Source organism: Schistocerca piceifrons, chromosome 3, assembly GCF_021461385.2.
Source record: "Schistocerca piceifrons isolate TAMUIC-IGC-003096 chromosome 3, iqSchPice1.1, whole genome shotgun sequence".
In the NCBI taxonomy this organism is placed as follows: domain Eukaryota; kingdom Metazoa; phylum Arthropoda; class Insecta; order Orthoptera; family Acrididae; genus Schistocerca; species Schistocerca piceifrons.
The window spans coordinates 335,296,981-335,311,639 of record NC_060140.1 but is presented as its reverse complement, the minus strand read 5'-3'; the positions used below and the strand labels follow the sequence as shown (position 1 = coordinate 335,311,639).

At 40.6% G+C, this 14,659-nt stretch overlaps 1 protein-coding gene across 2 annotated transcripts in view; it reads left to right on the top strand.

Annotated features, from left to right (window-relative positions):
• The window catches only part of LOC124788196 (folliculin), a 175,173-nt gene that overhangs the window by 16,391 nt on the left and 144,123 nt on the right, over positions 1-14,659 (top strand). Inside the window, exon 2 of one of the 2 annotated variants that reach the window (XM_047255369.1) lies at positions 3,573-3,578. The exons of the other annotated variant lie outside the window; for it this stretch is intronic. The gene's annotated coding sequence lies outside the window, so the exon portion shown is untranslated. The remainder of the gene's footprint in view (positions 1-3,572; positions 3,579-14,659) is intronic. 2 annotated transcript variants of the gene reach the window in all.

Here is a 14,659-nt window from a genome sequence, read left to right as displayed (position 1 = left end):
CGCAGATCACCAAATGCTACTTGGCAAAATAAAGTATCCTGGCATCCTTCTTGCATAATTGGAGTCTTATCCTTATAACAGAAATCAGAAAGTTACATGGACAGATTCTGTCACAGGAGTGAATCCAACATCAGTATGAGGGAATATGAGATGTAAGATCCCCCATGGACCAGTACTGGTTCTACTTTCATTCTTAACATCTGTAAATGATCTTACAGTGACTATAAGGGATAGTTCAGAAACTGTAACATTTGTTGATGGCACAAGCATACTAATCAAGTGTCCAAACACAACATTGCTAGATGCAGCTCAGATGATAACTGAACTGGCCTATAACTGTTCCACAGCATGTAGTTAAGTCTTAATCTTATATCTAAAAACAAAGATGTAGTGACTTACCAAATGAAAGTGCTGGCAGGTCGACAGACACACAAACAAACACAAACATACACACAAAATTCAAGCTTTCGCAACAAACTGTTGCCTCATCAGGAAAGAGGGAAGGAGAGGGAAAGACGAAAGGATGTGGGTTTTAAGGGAGAGGGTAAGGAGTCATTCCAATCCCGGGAGCGGAAAGACTTACCTTAGGGGGAAAAAAGGACGGGTATACACTCGCACACACACACACACACACACACACATCCATCCACACATATACAGACACAAGCAGACATATTTAAATGATCCGACTCCTCAAGACACCATCCAAATTGAACCCTGCCTGGAACAGTTCCGTCCTCCGTCACAGCGGGACCCACCTCCTCTTCCTCAAAATCACCCTCTCCAAACCTTCCAGGAATTTCTGACTTCCAGCCTTGCATCTCAATCCTTCTTAAAAAAACCTTAATCCTACACCCAACATCACCACTGCTGAAGCCCAGGCTATCCGTGATCTGAAGGCTGACCAATCCATCGTCATTCTTCCGTCGGACAAGGGTTCCACGACCGTGGTACTTGATCGTCGGGAGTATGTGGCTGAGGGACTGCGTCAGCTTTCAGACAACACCACATACAAAGTTTGCCAAGGTAACCCCATTCCTGATGTCCAGGCGGAGCTTCAAGGAATCCTCAGAACCTTAGGCCCCCTGCAAAAACTTTCACCTGACTCCATCAACCTCCTGACCCCACCGACACCCCGCACCCCTACCTTTTACCTTCTTCCTAAAATCCACAAACCCAATCATCCCGGCCGCCCCATTGTAGCTGGTTACCAAGCCCCCACAGAACGTATCTCTGCCTACGTAGATCAACACCTTCAACCCATTACATGCAGTCTCCCATCCTTCATCAAAGACACCAACCACTTCCTTGAACGCCTGGAATCCTTACCCAATCTGTTACCCCCGGAAACCATCCTTGTAACCATTGATGCCACGTCCTTATACACAAATATTCCGCACGTCCAGGGCCTCGCTGCGATGGAGCATTTCCTTTCACGCCGACCACCTGCCACCCTACCTAAAACCTCTTTCCTCATTACCTTAGCCAGCTTCATCCTGACCCACAACTTCTTCACTTTTGAAGGCCAGACATACCAACAATTAAAGGGAACAGCCATGGGTACCAGGATGGCCCCCTCGTACGCCAACCTATTCATGGGTCGCTTAGAGGAAGCCTTCTTGGTTACCCAGGCCTGCCAACCCAAAGTTTGGTACAGATTTATTGATGACATCTTCAGGATCTGGACTCACAGTGAAGAAGAACTCCAGAATTTCCTCTCCAACCTCAACTCCTTTGGTTCCATCAGATTCACCTGGTCCTATTCCAAATCCCATGCCACTTTCCTTGACGTTGACCTCCACCTGTCCAATGGCCAACTTCACATGTCCGTCCACATCAAACCCACCAACAAGCAACAGTACCTCCATTATGACAGCTGCCACCCATTCCACATTAAACGGTCCCTTCCCTACAGCCTAGGTCTTCGTGGCAAACAAATCTGCTCCAGTCCGGAATCCCTGAATCATTACACCAACAACCTGAAAACAGCTTTCGCATCCCGCAACTACCCTCCCGACCTGGTACAGAAGCAAATAACCAGAGCCACTTCCTCGTCCCCTCAAACCCAGAATCCCCCACAGAAGAACCACAAAAGTGCCCCACTTGTGACAGGATACTTTCCGGGACTGGACCAGACTCTGAATGTGGCTCTCCAGCGGGGATACGACTTCCTCAAATCCTGCCCTGAAATGAGATCCATCCTTCATGAAATCCTCCCCACTCCGCCAAGAGTGTCTTTCCGCCGTCCACCTAACCTTCGTAACCTGTTAGTTCATCCCTATGAAATCCCCAAACCACCTTCCCTACCCTCTGGCTCCTATCCTTGTAACCGCCCCCGATGCAAAACCTGTCCCATGCACCCTCCCACCACCACCTACTCCAGTCCTGTAACCCGAAAGGTGTACACGATCAAAGGCAGAGCCATGTGTGAAAGCACCCACGTGATTTACCAACTGACCTGCCTACACTGTGATGCATTCTATGTGGGAATGACCAGCAACAAACTGTCCATTCGCATGAATGGACACAGGCAGACAGTGTTTGTTGGTAATGAGGATCACCCTGTGGCTAAACATGCCTTGGTGCACAGCCAGCGCATCTTGGCACAGTGTTACACCGTCCGGGTTATCTGGATACTTCCCACTAACACCAACCTGTCAGAACTCCGGAGATGGAAACTTGCCCTTCAGCATACCCTCTGTTCTCGTTATCCGCCAGGCCTCAATCTCCGCTAATTTCTAATTTCAATTTGCCGCCGCTCATACCTCACCTGTCTTTCAACAACATCTTTACCTCTGTACTTCCGCCTTGACTGACATCTCTGCCCAAACTCATTGCCTTTACAAATGTCTGCTTGTGTCTGTGTATGTGCGGATGGATATGTGTGTGTGTGCGAGTGTATACCTGTCCTTTTTCCCCCCTAAGGTAAGTCTTTCCACTCCTGGGATTGGAATGACTCCTTACCCTCTCCCTTAAAACCCACATCCTTTCATCTTTCCCTCTCCTTCCCTCTTTCCTGACGAAGCAACCGTTGGTTGCGAAAGCTTGAATTTTGTGTGTATGTTTGTGTTTGTTTGTGTGTCTATCAACCTGCCAGCACTTTCGTTTGGTAAGTCACATCTTCTTTAACAAAGATGAGGTGACTTACCGAACAAAAGCGCTGGCAGGTCGATAGACACACAAGCAAACACAAACATACACACAAAATTCTAGCTTTCGCAACCAACGGTTGCCTCATCAGGAAAGAGGGAAGGAGAGGGAAAGATGAAAGGATGTGGGTTTTAAGGGAGAGGGTAAGGAGTCATTCCAATCCCGGGAGCGGAAAGACTTACCTTAGTGGGAAAAAAGGACAGGTATACACTCGCACACACACACATATCCATCCACACATACAGACACAAGCAGACATATTCACACACACATGATTTCAAACAACCAAAAACCACTGCTAGTACCGGAAGTAGACATTAATCATCATATACTGAATGAAACATTGTATGTAAAATGATATTAATATCCTGTTGGATAATTAAATTAAAATAGAGTCAACATGTAGATAAACTACCTAGAAGCTCTTATAATTAATTTTCCTCAAGACATTTAAGTCTCATCTTTATCTACGATAATGATGGAAGCTGAAGAAATGAATTAAAATTTGTGCCACGGCCTAGTAAGCAAGGAGATCCGGGTTCAAGTCCCTGCATTGGCACAAACTTTAATTCATTTCTTCAGCTTCCATCGTTATCAAGAAGCATATCAGCATGTTTTGTTCTTAGAAGCATCTATGTTGATCCAAAGACAAGAGTACTGGTATTAGCGCATTTAGTGTATTTTCACTTCCTGTTGTCTTATAAAATGACCTTCCGGAGCAGCCCACTTTGTAATGATTTTGGAATTCTTAATCTCATATACCCTAGCACATTAATTCCTTTATGTTTTTTGTTGCTGACATTGAAAGACAGTTTCAGACAAACTGTAATTTATACAAACATAATACAAGACTTTGCCTCACTGTATATACTCATAGCAGAATTAAGTATTCTGGTGCAAAGGTTTTCAGCTACATTGTACTTAACATAGTGAAAGCAAGAAATCTGGAGTCTCAACCAACTCAAAAGCACACTGAAATTATATTTTATTAACCACTGTTTCGATGAGCTATCTAAATACCTATATCGAATGATTGAAAAGTTCTGTTAACTACATGGCAAGCATATGTTGTACACTGACGTCTGTTGTTATAGTTCTAGATAACGATTTTTTCTAGTAAATGCACTTAAGTAAATACTAAGTTGAAATAGCATATATTTAATACAGTTGCAGAAGCAGCAGGTTTTTAAAAAGTTTTTTTGAAGCTAAATACACGTACTAGAGAACTAACATCCCCTCCGAAGTTATCACTTAAAAGCAAATGTCCATGATCTGTTATTCTTAGTTCTCATCTGGCAGAATATGCAAACTATGTTCAGAACCCACACAGCATACATCTTCTGTTCCAAAATTGATCACAGACAATGGTTTATTGCACTGAGATCCCTCAGTTGCTGCCGGGGCAGCCCTGTGATGTACAAATGGAGGTACATTGTTCGCATGTCCATCGCTTGTCATTTCCCTAAAAGATGTCATTATTTTTCCATACACTCTTACTAACTGATTGGCTTCCTCTCCTTCTGCACTTACTTTAATCCAATGTTGAATGATGGAGATTTTCCAACAGGACACAAGTATCACTCTGGATTAGGTTCACTTACGGTTTTGAGTAGAACTCCATTAGTTTATATTCCAATAAATGAGCTTCCATTTTTTTTAGCTTTTCATCAAAAGAAAATGTAGAAATAATTCAAAAGCCAAGATCGCTTAAATACCGTTTACTGGATAACCGGTTTCAACACACTAAAGGTGCCATCATCAGATCTGTGAAGATATAACATGACAGGTTTGAGGAAGGGCTTACGTGAGTTACACTATATGCATTACTATTAGTACAGTACCACATACCTGAATGTAGATTAACATTTGTACATCATTTGGATATAATGATACGTGAGGCAGACCAGCTGATATAAAATTATTGTCACAAAAAATAAAAAACAACTGCTCTCGTGGTCATTCTTTTCCATAAGATATGTAGAACTGCAGCCACAAGATAAAACTATATGATACATGACCACTGCTCGACTAACAACGGTCGGCATCACACTGTTCTATTCCACGCAGGTATACCTGCTGCTATTCTAGTGATTCACAACCAGCCATTAGATAGCGCTGTCCAAGCAGTGCACGCACAGTCCCATGGTATAACCACTCATTACTACTGCAATACAACTTTACTATTACTGCTAATAGAGTACCCATGCAAAGAACTCTTTCGCATACACCTACTGTACATACTATACATACCATGCATACTATAAAGCATTTCAGTTACAGAGTAAAAACATCTGAATCAAAGGCATTATTCATATTAGTGCCATACAAAACTACATATTATAATTTACCCTTATTCATATATGGAAGTCATGAATATACACACAGTAAGCTGTTCATAACATGACTTAGATACAATGTGACAAGTAATTATAACCTGTATGTTGGGATTTACCTGTCTGGCACTACAGTCTTAGGTATTGTAAGTGCCAAAAGAGTACAACTTGCTATAAAAGGCTCTCACCATCTATACACTCATTATGAACACAACACGGACTGACTATGAATGCCTGCATAGGCACATGAAAGTAAGGAATGCCAGGTGAGAAACAAACTGAGGGGCACGGAAACAGGGGAGGAAAAAACAGACAAGTGTACCAAGATGCACAGCCACTCCACGTGCGCTCCCATCAGCATGGCACTCATTCCATCCTTTCAACACACCGAATGGAGAGTAATGGAAAACCATATTACTATGATACCAAGAAAACATCCATTCTGGCTGTCCATACACAAATATATCTGTGGAATACAGAAACATGACGAAGACACATTTGGCAGGTAATGGTACATGGCAGTGGTACATTTAGCATTTACAGGAAACCAGTAGCTACAGACCTTGTTATTCATGCGCAATCCAACCATCCATCTAAGTATAAAAAGTCCTATTTTTGCTCAATGATACATAGGCTCTTAAAGCTGCCATTGCTACGGAGCAGCATTAGGCAAGAGCTAGATGTCCTCAAGTATCTTGCATGTAGCAATGGTTAAGATGCGTCCATGGTTTGACAAGTTGTATACAAAAATTTAAAAAAGGCAAGAATAAGAAGGAAAGGCCATCTAACAATAGTAGGGGTAAAAAGTATCTTCCAATGACAGATCAAGGATCTGTTTCTGACAAAATAGACCGACAGGTTCGTAAGTCCAGCATGGTCCTGGCATTTAGCATGAAAAATAGTTTGTGCTCGAAACTTAGGCATACGATTAAAGATAGCACTGATAAACTTAGAAACACAGGGGTATACAGATTACAATGTGGTGGGTGTGAAAGCTTTTATGTGGGGCAAACAGGGAGATCATTTTTTACGCGTTTTCGTGGGCACATGAGTGCTCACAATAAGTCCGCTTTGGGTGACCATCTGCGGGACTCGAGCCATAAAATTACTGATATGCAACAATGTATGAAAATCTTGCATAATGCACCTAAAGGAAGCAAACTCAACGTTTTCGAAAACATTGAAATTTACAAAAACAGAAAGAGGTTTCCAAACAAATTGCTGAACGACTAATTAGAATCGGCGGACCATTGTTTCTTTGACATATTTGATGCGGTGCTCTAGAGATCCTGTGTGGCCTATTCACACACTATGAAGGGTTTTGTGTATCTATTATGCTTGGAAAACCACCTATAAAATACTGCTAATGTCATTTATCAGTCACGTTTTTTGCAGGGCGTGACCTGCCATGTTAAGGTAAATGCTTGTTATGAGGCTTGACGTGTAGTTGGTGAGCCTCGCCAGTAAATCATTTCTTGATGATTACCATTGCCCACCAAATGTGTCTTTGTCATGTTTCTATATTCCACAGATATATTTGTGTATGGCTGGCCAGAATGGGTGTTTTCTTGGTATCGTAGAAATATGGTTTTCCATTACTCCCCATTTGGTGAGTTGAATGGACGGAACAAGTGCCATGCCAATGGGAGCTCACATGGAGTGGCTGTGCATCTTGGTATGCATGTCTGTGGTGCCGACCGTTGTTAGTCGAGCAGCGGTCATGTACCAAATAGTTTTATCTTGTGACTGTAGTTTTACATATCTTTTGGAAAAGAATGACCATGAGAGCAGTTGTTTTTTTATTTTTTGTGACAATAATTTTATATCAGCTGGTCTGCCTCATGTATCATTATATCCAAATGGTTTACAAATGTTAATCTACATTCAGGTATGTGGTACTGTACTAACAGTAATGTATATAGTGTAACTCATGTAAGCCCTTCCTCAAACCTGTCATGTTATATCTTCACAGATCCGATGATGCCACCTTTAGTGTGTTGAAACCGGTTATCCAGTAAACGGTATTTAAACGATCTTGGCTTTTAAATTACTTCTACAACAGTGTGATCGCCCCACTACGCACTATGTTTACTGCAAAAAAGAAAACGTGTTGAACTGTAGAGAGATAGGGAAAGGGGAAGGGGGGGGGGGGGGGAAGGAGGTTGCCATAGCTTAATATACACAACTAAAATAAATAATAAATGCAAAATGAATGAATTTGTGCTCACATTTCCCGTGATTATTGTGATTCAGCTAGAGGCTGCTGCTAGTGTAGGTTTGGTGGGTGAACAACAGAAAGCAGCTCATGCACACGTCTACAGATGCTAAGGCACTTATATAGCATTTCTTTTCAGATTTGTATTTTGCTGGGCAGACTTACGTATTCAGTGGTGGTGTCTCCACACAAAAAAGAAGAAAAATTGTCTTGGTGTCTGCAGACATAATTGATGCCTGTGTTTTTAAAATGTTTGAAAAGGCACAGTAAAATAGAGGACTTTTCTATTTCTCTTAGGACAGCTTGTTGACTAAATCACAGTTCAATTTTTGGAATGTCTCTATACTTGACCAGGGGATAAATTTCTTATTGGCCAAAGGCACTGATAAAAAATTATTTAAAAGAAAAACAACTGTGGCTATTTGGTATCTTTTGTGATTTACTGAAGGCTTTCACCTGTGTATAAAATGGAATGTTTCTGAAGAAATTAGTACATTCTGGTATTTGAAGTAAAGAATTGTGTTAGATCAAATCTTATCTTACCTGTAGGAAGACATAAGTCAACATCTGTCTGCCTTGTAATGTGGGATGTATGTAAGGGTAACATACTTCTGTTCCTGATCGACAGGTTTGTTACAATTAAACTTTCACTACATGGGAGGGCCCCCCAAGAAAAACAAGTGATTGAAGGACAATGAAACTCTGTGGAAACATTTGTGAGGACATGTGGAAGAGAAATAATGGATAATCCAGTGAAATAAACACACTTTAATTTCCACATGGGAGGATAACATTTGTTAATTGCATACCATGTCTACATTCCAGGTTACAAACATTGCTCTATTCAGTGACATCCGCAGTGTGTTTCTGTCTTTCATAGTTTCTCTGTAATAAACAATTGGAATCCGTCCTTTCTTTTTTAATCACCCTGTCCTTCCTCACCCATCACACAATCCTGATTTGAGCTCAACAGATGATTTGTTTCCCAAATTGAAAGAACAATTCTATGCAACCCACTTTGATACTATTGATGAAGCTTCCAGTGAGGTGACCCAAGTAATCAGACAGCTCAACAGTGAAGGTGCCCTACGCAGAATACAGAAGTTGCCAAAACACTGGGAAGATATCATAAGTAAGAATGGAAATTACATTGATGATCTGTAAATGTATTTTGTAAAATAAATTATTTTCTTCAATTCTATCTGCAGTGTACAGAACTTTTGAAATCATCTTCATAGTTTCCCATTTACACTGGTTCAAGTAACCGAAATTTAATTATAACCACCCTTTACATTAATGACTTGCCTTCAGATATACCATAGAATTTTGAAGCTGTTTATTCAAACCTAAGTAAGCAGATTTAGCATGGTCTGTGTTGTGGAGAGAAATAGCTATTGTATTAACTAAACAAAACACTTTCTGCCCTCTGAAGCAAGACAAGAAGTGCTTAGTTAGTACAGTATATAATGTTTCATCAAGAAGCCATAGTTGAATCAGTTAAAATAACATGTGGTTTGCAAATATTAAGCTGACTCAGTTAAAATAACACATGGTTTACAAAAATTAAACTGACTCTTTATTTGCAATAGAACATATACACCCATTTTTTACACATTTTTCTGTTACCACTGACAATCACCTTTCATATGTTGGTAACACTACTACTGAATCAGAACACAGCAGATTTGTTGGACTGAGGATGGAGGGTAATCATCGATGGGATGTGCCACCTGCCATGCACCTCATGGTTACTTAGAGTATAGATGTAGATGTCAAGTATGTCCTGTAGAAGATGAATGCAGCTACTTGAACATTTAAGATATTGCTGACGATTAGTGCCTTTGTTACAGTAAAATTTGTTTTCTTCACATGCTTTTGAGTCTTTAATTTCATATGAGATAATATCTGGATGCAAACCAGTTCAAGTAGAAATAGTATTTTTAACCCAAAAGTGAGGCATTTAGAACAAATGCAGTTTCAGTTTCAATAAGCTCATCTAAGTGTTTATATAACAAAGTGGGGTATTACACATCTCTTATGAGATTTGAAGCTGGCAGTCTGAATTTGTTTAAAAGAAACTCTCATAGTTCAGCATACACAAGACAGTTCTTCTGTTGGCGAGTTTGGAATCTCAGCGCTCTCATGGGTACTGCACTTTCTTCCTTAAGCAATGACATTATGATCCCTCCAGTGGTTTTCAAGCTTGTTTCTTTTTAAATGCAACTTATATTGCATATCAGATTGAATTTTAAGTCCTTTTATATACAAAGCTGTCATCCTATCATTTTCTGACTATTTTGAATCAATTAAATTATATAATTTAAAATTGCCTCTGTTCAGTGGTATTTGGCCTAATACAAAAATCCGATTGAACATCGCCTGCCTCAGGCACCTAGTATTGTTTCAGATACTAGGGCATTGAGATGCCTAAAAAATATGTAATGAAATCAGAACAACAAACATGTGATGTTGTCATGGCACTTGCCAAATTACCCCCTTAGGTAGGGTAAAGTAGCCATAATGTAAGCCTTCAGAAGAAAATGTGTATAGTTACTGTATGTTATTTTCTTTTCCACTTAAAATATTTGGTGTGATACCTCACAAAACTTTGATTCAGAATGTGTTAGTGGCAACCATGGTTTGGGAAAATTCAGTTTTCCTTAGAGTGGTCATTTTACCCCACCTTCCCCTACAAACTTCGTACACTTGTCCCTCAGTTAAGAACATTGTAGGTATCTATAATAAAGTGGTAGAATTAGTATGTTTCGTGTTAATAAACACAGTTTTTCAGTAGTTCCGAATTTTATTTTGCAAGAAATTGTGCCTAGTTTCCGCCATCCTCTTCCTTATCCAAAACCTATATCAGTTTCCGCACCATATTGCTCTAGCTCAGATCCATGGCTACGGCTCTAGCAGGTCGGTGCTTGTCTGTAGTGCAGAGATTAGGCCAGAGCCAGAAACGCATTTCAACATGACGATGAACCTAAGCATACATGGTCTGAATACTGAAATATAGTCCCTTTGCAAAGCTCTAAGCAGCGATCACTCCTCTTTAGACTTGTCATTTAAATGTGACCGAAAACTGCTGGAGGAACATAGAATTCCATTTTATAAGCTACGGCATCATACTGCAGATCATAGCGACGTAAAGAAAGTACCTCAGGAACAGTGGGACAAAATCAGTGAGCTCAGCAAAATGTCGGAAGTCGAGATATCAAAAGCAGTTTAATCAGTGAATAAACGCTCTAAAAAGTACTTCTTACTCAGAAAATTGTTGATAACGCCACGTTAGAGCCCCAGACACCCGCGCACGGACCGACAAATGGTTCAATCGACTTGTCGGGCTGTTGATTGAGTATGACCACTCGATTCTTTTAACTTTTTTTCACACTGGGATAACCTTCACTGTAACATTCATGCCCGCTCATATGATTTCGATTGACGAGATATTGAAAGCTGTGCAGCCACGTAGAATTTGTGGTGTCCTGTGTGAGCGGTAGTTCACGATGTGTGAACCCGGGTTAATATTTTGGGCTAGTTAAGATGGCGGACATCGGCTTCAAGTTTATGACGCAATGACACGTCCCTTCTTTTTTTTACGTCCATGGTTCAAACCATAGACCATAATTATATAACATAGACCGCGCCTGTCCATATCTCTGCCGTGTTAACGCTTGAAACCAACATCGAAGTCACGCCACTCGGGGCAGAAAGCAGAGGTCCTGTCAGTACGCGCTATGTGAAATGGAGCTGACAGTTACAGTTTACCTCATTTGTAGCTGCATCAAGCACTGTTTCGACAATTCAGCTAACTGCGGTACTACTATTACATTTATAGTAGTGCAGTTAACCTAGTTTCTCCGAGTTTCCTGATAATAAAGCAGTGGCTGCAGTTTTTACATGTGGTGAAGTTGAAACGTATTTTTTTTTTCCAACTGCATGCTCGTGTAGTTCGCTGTACCACGGGAGTGGAAGACAAAATAACAATATCGAACGCAGCATTAGTTTTCTAACGATTCCACAAGAATATGTGTGAAATGCTTTTGTAAGAAAGGAAATTCGTTGATGTGCAAAATGTCAGGCATTTACACAAAATAAGGAGAACGCTTTCTGACTTGTGTTTAATCCAGTACAGATACTGAAACGATATCAACATAGGAAACGTAATATGTTACGAGACGTTGATTATACTGGTGTAGTGACCTGTCGTCTCAAAATCGTGGTCATTCACCAAGGTTTACATCCATAGACCAACATCCAGCCTTACTTTCAACTTATGTAAATACCTCTGCAAGTATTTTAAAGTAGTTAATTTACACAACTCATATTTTCGCCATTTTACCCATCTGTAGGATACAAAACAAGACTAACCTGAGCATGTATGAAGGTTTTTACTTCTGCATCTAGTAAAAAGCACAACATTTGATCTGTAACAAAAATATCATAAATCTGCACTTTAAATGCGTAATGAAATGCTCGGCCTCGTGCCCCAAGTTACGTGACTTAGATGTTTGTTTTAGTCGAGGCCTACGAAAAAGACAGGTCTGCGCTCGCTCGCTCGCTCAGCTCAGCAGAAAACTACGTTTCTACACCTGTTAACTCGTAACTGGGCGTGTACGTACAAAACGAGAATTGCATCTTTTACTGGAATCCGCTATTATGGAGTTAAGTTACTGTTATTAGTCCTACAGGGATGGGAAGTCCACAGGCTACTTACAATGTGTTACGGCTGCACTGGGTTAAAGTAAAATTAAAATCATGCCAAACAGATTATCAGTTGCATAAGGCGCCACTCCTTGCATGAAATGAGGACTGTTAAGCAGAAGAGACCAAATGCTATAAACAAGCCGTTGTACCATTTATATAGAGTACTGATCTTAAATTAAATTGTGTTGTACAGGGTGCGGCGCGGGAACTTCCTTATTTGAAAAGCGCAGCACACAGCGGCTGTTTCTCATTTTTGCGTGGGTTTCAGTGCAATCCAAAGTGCGAGACTTGAAGTTTTTTTCAAGGTTACTTTAGTAGCGATCATACAGTTGATAAGAGAGGAGCGGCGTTCGCCGTTGCGACCTACTTTTCGAATGGGCGTTCGGTCATCAGAACTCGGCGTGCATTCAGGAAACAGTTCAACATCGCGCCTACAAGTCGTCTTCCTGATCGGAAATCAATAGTTATGTGGGTAGACACTCTTATGGATACTGGAAGTGTATAGAAAAAGAAACCAGACCTCCAAGAACCACCAGAGCGCCTGAAAACATCGAGAGGGCAAGGGGTTCTCTCAAATCCTTGGTGTACACCAATATTCTGCAGACCCTGGCTGACCTACGGAACAATATTCGTATTGCTGTTGCCAACATCGACAGAGAAATTGTCGGAAAAATGGACCGAAACTTCCGATTTAGACTCTCCAAATGCACTGAGCAGAATGGAGGCCACCCACAAGATATGATTTTCAAAACTCAGTGGAACAAAACTTTAGAGATTTCTCTTTGCAAAGAAACAAGAATTAAATTGATGTCTCTAATACTTTCTAATTTATGATTTTTTTTTAAATAAGGAAGTTCCCGAGCAGCACCCTGTAGTACTATTAATCAGTGTTGTTGTTGTTGTGGTGGTGGTCTTCAGTCCTGAGACTGGTTTGATGCAGCTCTCCATGCCACTCTATCCTGTGCAAGCTTCATCATCTCCCAGTACCTACTGCAACCTACATCCTTCTCAATCTGCTTAGTGCATTCATCTTTTGGTCTCCCTCTACGATTTTTACCCTCCACGCTGCCCTCCAATACTAAATTGGTGATCCTTTGATTCCTCATAACATGTCCTACCAACCGATCCCTTCTTCTAGTCAAGTTGTGCCACAAACTTCTCTTTTCCCCAATCCTATTCAATACTTCCTCATTAGTTATGTGATCTACCCATCTAATCTTCAGCATTCTTCTGTAGCACCACATTTCGAAAGCTTCTATTCTCTTCTTATCCAAACTATTTATCGTCCACGTTTCACTTCCATACATGGCTACACTCCATACAAATACTTTCAATAACGACTTCCTGACACTTAAATCTATATTCGATGTTAACAAATTTCTCTTCTTCAGAAACGCTTTCCTTGCCATTGCCAGTCTACATTTTATATCCTCTCTACTTCGACCATCATCAGTTATTTTGCTCCCCAAATAGCAAAACTCCTTTACTACTTTAAGTGTCTCATTTCCTAATCTAGTTCCCTCAGCATCACCCGAATTATTCGCCTACATTCAGTTATCCTCGTTTTGCTTTTGTTGATGTTCATCTCATATCCTCCTTTCAAGACACTGTCCATTCCGTTCAACTGCTCTTCCAAGTCCATTGCTGTCTCTGACAGAATTACAATGTCATCGGCGAACCTCAAAGTTTTTATTTCTTCTCCTTGGTTTTTAATACCCACTCCGAATTTTTCTTTTGTTTCCTTTACTGCTAATCAGTAAGACTTCATAATTACAGATTCCAGTAGAAGATGCAGTTCTCGCTAGTACACACGCGCCCAGTTGCGAGTTAACAGGTTTAGAAATGCATTTTGTCTGCTGAGCTGAGCTGAACGAGCGAGTGAGTGAGTGAGTGAGTGAGTGAGTTCAGGTCTGCCTTCGGAGGAAGAATGACATACACAGCGAGCCTATACATTTGAGTTTGGAGCAAAAGGGTGCACATTACACTGCAACAAAGCTCTTCCTCCTGAAATAAAGACAGAGATTCATAACTAGAGTGAGTTTAAGAAAGCATTAAAAATATTTCTGCTGGAAAAAGCTTTTTACAGTCTCGATGAATTATTTAGTAAATAAATTGTAAAATTTTACTAATGCCACTAAGGATGTTGTTTAACTTGAGCTCTGTATCCATTTATGCTCTGTATCTGTCTTTCCCGTGGCACTTTAATGATTCTAAGAAAATATGTGTAGTCTTTTCTGTATTGCTGCTCAAAGAA